This window comes from Crocodylus porosus, unplaced genomic scaffold (genome assembly GCF_001723895.1).
Source record: "Crocodylus porosus isolate Cpor-Errol unplaced genomic scaffold, CroPor_comp1, whole genome shotgun sequence".
NCBI lineage: Eukaryota > Metazoa > Chordata > Crocodylia > Crocodylidae > Crocodylus > Crocodylus porosus.
This window is the reverse complement of record NW_017728916.1, coordinates 15,557,797-15,565,236: the sequence shown is the minus strand read 5'-3', so window position 1 is coordinate 15,565,236 and position 7,440 is coordinate 15,557,797. Positions and strand designations below refer to the sequence as shown.

Below are 7,440 nucleotides of genomic sequence, written 5' to 3'. Positions count from 1 at the left end.
CACCAGTCGTCTCGGGAAAAGTATGACAACACTTGTGGTCAGGGCTCCAACAGGCTGGACGCTGTGATGAACCCTGTACCATTGTTCAAATGTTATCCATACCCCCTTGGACTCAGTCTGCTGCCTCAGCATTCCTTAACCCTGCAACCGAGTTTTAGCCAATTAAGTTTACATAGGCCTCCCATAGTGGGACCGGAGAATGTACGGCCCGAGATACCTAGTAAACTCACTTTTGCTTAGAGGTGTGTGTGTGTGTTGGGGGAGGAAAAGTCCTTTGTAAATCCAGATTAGAACTGGTCTGATAAATGCTGAGCTGGGTGTGAGGGTTGATTAGCATTTGGAGCACAGAATCTCCATCATGCAGTGCTCCCCTGCTTCGCTGATCCCAGAATTCACTGCAGTCTCTGCTTCAGGCTTTCTGTTCTTCATCTCTCATGTAAATGAATGGTCATCTGGTCCCATCTCAGATGCAAATGAGACCTAGGGCAGTTGTTTCACTTTTGTCACCCTTATCTGGAGGGCTGTAGGTGTGTCTCTCACTGCATCTTAATCAGTTTCTGTTTAGGTGGGGGGGATTCTTTGTGAGTCAGACAGTCTGTGCCCTGTGTCAGGGTTCCCCAAGAACATGGAGCTGACAGGTGAGAACAATTAATTGAAAGTGTGGCCTTGCGGCTGGGATCCCTGTCAGGTGATCATAGCTCTCAGCTGGGGAGGCATATGTGCACCCCTGAGCCTGAGAACTCCTAGCTGACAGGACTTCTAGTGTGGCTCATCCCTAGTGTCTAGGAGACCTCAGTTCATGTGATCTTCCAACCACAGGGGCATCCCATGCATGTGTAGCAGGAGGTATGAGTGTATGGATTGAACATTACCATCATGCCTTTACCTGAACATGTAAAGGGGGCCTTAATGATCTAACCAAGCAAATCTTGCTCCATAATGCACAGCAATACAATGCCTTTGCCTCTTTCCCACACATACACACACACCTACCCCCATGCACATTCCTGTCCAACCTGAACTTGAATCGGGTGATCCTGAGCATGAGTGAAAAATATACCAGCAAAGCATGGGCAAGATTTCACAATGCTACTATCACACTTTAAAAACAAGGCAAAAATGTTCTTCTAGACAATAAATAATTTCCTATCTCCACGTTTCAGTTTTCTTACATCTGTCAGCAGGCTTGAAAAGCTTCACACTTTCAAGCATCTTTTCCACATGTAGTATCTATGTACAGTGATCAAGTCCCCCTTTCAATAAGATAAATAAATTACCCTTAATCTGTACATCAGAAGACAAACTCAATAACATTTTTGTAGTCTCCCCTGACTGCGTATTTCCATATGCTTGAAGTATGGACACTAGAAATAACTACAATATTATTGTCAATAATGTATAAGGGCAAGATCACCTTCCTACTTTTGTTTTTCACACCCATTTTTAGGCATTCAAGGATAACACTAGCCTTTTTGCCACAACACTGCAAATGATGCAGTTATTTGGTATAACCTATAAATCCTCATCAATGAGCCATGGTAGAGATTACCCTCAAATCAAGAGATTGCTACTGACAGCAATTAATCCTTCTCCAAATCACTGTTTTCCAAAACGGTCTCTGATTCTATAAGCAAGTGTTCTTTTCATTCCCAGATAATTAGCTCACATTTGGATATATTAAAATGCCTTTTTTTGAACTGTGACCATTTCATCAAGTGATCCAGATCCATTGGTATAAGTAATTAGTCAAAGTCTTTTTTCCCATCTTGCAAAGTTTTGTTTCACCAGCATATTTTACTAAAGATTCTATATCATAGAAAACATTAAATATTCAGTGCTCTATTAAATATCTGGAGCCACCAGTAGAAACTGCCCTGTGTACAGCTACCTTCTCATTGGCAATTATACTTTGTGATCTAACAATCAGCCATTTGGTAATCCAATGAATAAGTGTGTCATTAATGCTAATGAAAGATTTTTAATCATAATTCCATGCAATCTAAATCTAATGTCTCGACAATATGTACAACATATGAACACAAACCTGCAATCCTCTCAAACCCCCCCCCCACCACACTGCAAAAATGTCAACACCTTTCCTGATTTCTTGACAAGACCTACCTGCCTTTGCTATTTTTTCTTCATTGACTTCCAAATTAATTGTTCCATTAATTCACCTGGGATTAATTTTTAACAGCTTTAGATTGCATGGATGCATTTTCCTGCCACGTTCCAAATACAGAACAGAAATAGCTAATGAATATTTTTCTGTTTTTTCCCCCTACATTATTATTTAAAGTTTTGCTGTCTATATAAGGGCAGTCCAACATGCAGCCAAATGGGGGAAAAAATTATCCTAAAAGATAAATCACAGTATATATCTTATTTGGAGTTAATTTACAATTCCCACATGGCTGCTGCTCTACCCCCACCTCGTTGCTGCAAAGGCAGCAGCAGCTGGGGTCTCTGAGTACCCCCTTACTCCTTCACAAAAAAAAAACTGTGATGAAACACTTCAACTTTCTTGGACATTCCATTGTTGACCTCATAAAAAATGCTTTTAAACTATGGATTTCTTAAAAATTGACTTGAATGTGAAATTATAGAACAAGAAACCATCCACAGACGGGATTAAGTACAGATGGGCTATTTTTTATGCCCCTCTAGGTTTAGTGTATTATTGCTCTCTCAAACCCACTCTCCGCCTCTCTCAATGCTTCCCCCTTTCTCTGTATTTTAAAATAAAGCTCTATTCAATAGCCTACTCTCTGCATGCTATAGCATCTGATGAAACAAGCTGTTGCACATGAAAGCTTATACACCTCTGATTCAATTAATCTATAAAGCATACATATAACTCACCTTCTGCCTGACTTTATACTAAAGTGGCTAACAACCTTTACTGACTTTCTTTATCAGTTACACACATATTTTAACTAGTAACTTGTTTTTGTCACCTTTTCCTCATCCTTTGTATAGCCATTATTTATTTATGCATTTATTCTACTTGCATATCTCTCTTTATCAAGATGGCTGCCTTGCACAGTGTAACTTTTATCATGTTTGTGGAATGGTGACTTTTATGGCTTTCCATGAGATACCTTCAAAAACTCCCAGGTTTTGTTACTCATACTTAAGTTATGTTTCTAGTCTGAGGTCCTACTAACAATTTGGACAACTGGCACTTTAAAGTTTCAAACTAAGCAATGTACTGTTTGGTGCAATATTATGTTTACAAAAGATAAATACAGGTAACTACATAGTCAGTATCAAGACAACCACCAATTTTTATATCATTCTAACACCTTAAAATGATATTCAATTTGAATAATCTCATGTTAAGTATAACACTTTTTTTAAAAGTTTAAAAGTTTTCATTAATTACATTTATCCCTATGGCAGCATTGTTACTGGTCACATGAGATTTCCATAGTATAGGACAGATGAGGGTGACTAATGTGGATGCACGAAGAAAATTTTCCTTCATTTCTTGTTGTAAAGTTCCAACTGCTATACACTAAAGGATAATTCTAGTTAGGACTACTCTAACCAGTTAAGTCCTCTCTGATCTGCCTTCCAGTGGTGGCATTTATACATGCTATTGATGCAACTTAGACTTACTATGCAGTAAAATAAGGCACAGTAAGCATTCCCCAGGAATATGTCTAAACATGTACAGATTTGCTCCTTATGGAAGTAGAAAGATCCAGGTTTGATCCTGCCCTGCTCTGTCCCACTGCACAATGCAGGGGGGTTTCATGTTCCAGCTGCAGCTGCCCAGGTACTGGGGCCTCTGGGGCAGATTCAGTCTGGTGGGGGGCTCAGGGGGCAGCCTCAGGTTAGTAGGGGGCTCTAGGGCCAGTCCTTGGCTAACAGGAAGCTCTGGGGGAAGGCTCAGGCTGGCAGGGGATTCTGTCCTGGGAGCCTGTGGCTAATGTATCATGGACACTCCCTGCCCTCACCCCCATCAGTGGTGAACAGAACACTCTGTCAATGAGATACTTACAGACCACCTCCTCCTTCACCTCCCATAGTAGGGTGTGTGGGTGGTCACCCATGGACTCCAGGCCCACAGGGCAATCCCAAGACCATGCTCACTATGTCCAGTTTGCAACAAACAGCAAACTTAATTTCCCTCCACAATACAATAACAGACCCCCCCTCCCTCCCCAATAAGACTCCCTCTTCCCTCAACAGGACACTCTCTTCCTCCCTCCCTCCTTCCCAGCAACCCACTCCTCCCTAACTCCAACATGCACCAACAATAAAGGTTCTGCTGCCTAAGCAACTGTAGAATCATAGAAAATTAGGGTTGGAAGAGACCTCAGGAGGTCATCTAGTCCAAACCTCTGTTCAAAGCAGGACCATCCATAACTAAATCACTGTAACCAGGAATTTGTCAAGCCAGGCCATAAAAGCCTCCAAGGATGGAGATTCCACCACCTCTGTATGTAACCCCTTCTAGTGCTTCACCACTACTCCTACTGAGAAAGATTTTCCAATATCCAACCTAAACTTCCTTTTTCTGCAACTTGAGACCATTACTCCTTGTTCTGTCACCTGCTACCACTGAGAACAGTCTAATGAGAACTATATACAAGGTGTTTTCTGACCAGTAAGGGGCCAACAATGGGGTGGAGACAACTATGGCATGGATCCTGGGGAGAGGCACCCAGAACCCTGGCTTCTGATGACACCACCATGATTATGGATGCCACAGTGAAGCCAGAGGGCTAGAGGTTTGCCTGCAGGTGAGGGAGAGTGCTGTCTGGTCTTCTCTCGCTCTTCCCCCATGGGGCTGGGGCTAGCAGGCCATGTGAGTGGAGCTGGCCCAGCTGTAGGCAGCTTCCACTTAGGGGTCATATGGTGGCCAGGTGGGCAGCAGCCCAGGAGGGGCGAGGCAAACTGACAGAGGACACAGTTCAAGAGCAGGGGGAGGGGACTCTGGCCACAGCAGGTGGTCCTGGGCCTCATTCAAAGCCCACGGGGGGATTTGGTGCTGGGCCACAAACATCTGAGAAGGGGCAGGCAGAGCCAGGGCTGGGGCTGGGCCATGGGGGTGGATCCTTGTGAGCATGAATGTGATTACCAGGGCCAGGATGGTGTTCAGCACCCAGTGGTCCTCCTCCATTGCCTTCACTGCCCAGGCCACCATAGCATCCTGATAATCCTGGGCCTGGAGCATCCTCTTGAGCAAAGCAGTGTCTTTCTCTCAAAGAGTGAGGAGTCTGTCTCAAAAGGTGTGGTCCTCCTGGTCTCTCTCCCACTCCAGGTCTGAGGGTCACTAGGCCCACGAGTCCACAAGCTGCTACTCTGCCATTGTCACCAGACAGTCCAGCAGGAGGGTGTGGTCCCATATGCACTGCTGGCAGACGTGGCACATGATGAGGGCAATGGATGATGGTGGTGGTGACCTTTTAGGTGTATTCTGCTGGTGGATGGTGCTTCTCCCTCACTTGCAGGCATGCTGTCTGGGGGCAGGCAGGTGAGCTGGCATAGGTATGGGTGGCTGTGGAACTCCTTTCTCTGCTGGCCCTCTGCCCTGTGTAGGGCTTACCACATAAGTGTATTAGGTAGTTCTGGCATTCCAACTCTGTCCCTGGTGGTGGCGAGGTTGTCCAGCAGTGTCCTGGGGTATGGTGGCATGGCACCTGGCTGCCTGGACAATGGCCTCCTCCAGGGGGGAGCTGTAGCTTCTTGTCACAGGGACCATCCCTGGCCTGGTCTCCTCACTTGGGGTGTGCAGCTGGAAATGGTGGTGCAGGTGTCAGTTCAGAATGCCTGCACTGCCAGCTGAGGCTGAGGGCAGGAAGGGTACTGGGTCCTTCCACCAGTCGTCTAAGGAGCCCTCCCCCAGAAAGTCCTCCTCTACATTGCCCCACAGTGCTAGCTCTGGCAGCCCACCTGTGCTAGAGTAGACATGGCAGCCCTTGCCAGGGTCCTGCATGGCTAGGATGCAGTCCATCTGCCACATGAAAGGCATGGTACTGTGGGCAGCCCCAGGCCATTTTTTAGGCTCTGTGATGTGGACCCATTGGGCCCACAGGTCCTTGATCTTGATGTGACGCTGCTGCCCAGGTTGCTTGTGGCTGTACTCCTCCATGTGGGCTGCCATGGCCTCATAGATTTGCATATTTGCCTGAGTGCCTCAGTCAGACTGCCGCTACATGTCTGCCTTGGCCCAGACTGATATAAGGTCATCAGTCTCTTGTTCTTTCAAGTTGGGGCCCCAGGATGATGTCTCCAAAGTTAGGGATGCTGCCATCCCAGGTGCTGCTAGGGGCCTTCGGGGCTCACGCAGGGACTGCAGGTGCCATTGGGGCTTGCCACATAACTGAAGCAGAGAAGCAGTGCCTGGGGCCAGGCAGAAGGCCATATCTGGGGTCTGTAGTGCTGGTGCGGCCAGCCTATGTTCACAGAGGCACGGTGCCCAGGGACCAGGCAGCTGGAGGCTGGAGTTGGTCTCAGGGGTCTGGCCAGGTGTCTGGAGGCTAGCATGGGCAAGCTATTGAGGCATCCCTCTCATGTGGTGGAAGATACTCCCAGCCATGTGCCTCTGCCCCAGGCAGGAGGCTGGGCCTAGGCTGATGCAGCTGACTGGGAGCAAACTGGCTCCTGGTCAGTGTCTATATATGTGCTACTTCACAGCAGCTACTGAATGGTTAATCTTGTACCTGTATCTACAGGTACTAGCTAACCCTGGAGTAGACTAATTTACTAATTTTCAGTAAAAGCTGTGCACATGCAAATGGTGATACTTTACTGCATAGTAGGTTAGTCTATTGTGCAGTAAAGCATCTCATGTAGACAGGCCCAGTGTGTCTAAAATGTTGTTAATGTCACTGCTGATTTTATAACTTCTAGAATCAGTGTTCTGGCTGCTCCTGGGATTCTTTTCTGTTCTCTTTGCCTAAACCTGATTAATTCAGTTCTTGGTAGACTGATTGGAAGGCAGCAAGACATTTTGGACCATGTTACTTTGCTTACTAAGACAGATCTATAGCTAAATTTGAACTTCTTGGCAATGTCCAGATGAACGCGTATGTTTGGTTTCCTGGGGAGAAGTGGCAGTGGCACACCTTGTGCTGCAGCTCTATGTCCCTGGGGAACACCCATTCCACATGTGCTTTGGTGTGCAGCAAGTTACCCCAGGAGCAGTAGGGGAGGATGAGGCCATCACTGTGCTAGTCCCAGCAGACTTACCTGGGGTCCTGGGGGCTTCCCAGGGCTGTAGGCACAGGAATCCTGCCAGGTGGAGCCTGGCCAGCAGCCTCAGCTGCAGTGCAGCTCCGGAAGGCCTGGCTCTGCTTTTCAACAGTATGCACTGCCTGCTTCATTCTTTCTTTCTGTGAGTTTTTTGACCTCTGGATACCTAGAGCTGTGCACACATGGGCGGCACATGCTTACAGTGTGAAGAACACTGGGCTGTGTGGTATGTGG

At 46.6% G+C, this 7,440-nt stretch overlaps 1 long non-coding RNA gene across 1 annotated transcript in view; it reads right to left on the bottom strand.

Moving 5' to 3' along the window:
- Positions 1–5,183, bottom strand: part of LOC109311107 — a 12,396-nt gene extending 7,213 nt beyond the window's left edge. The window contains exon 1 of the long non-coding RNA XR_002101420.1: positions 5,090–5,183. This is a non-coding gene — a long non-coding RNA (uncharacterized LOC109311107). The remainder of the gene's footprint in view (positions 1–5,089) is intronic.
- Positions 5,184–7,440: the final 2,257 nt, after the last annotated feature.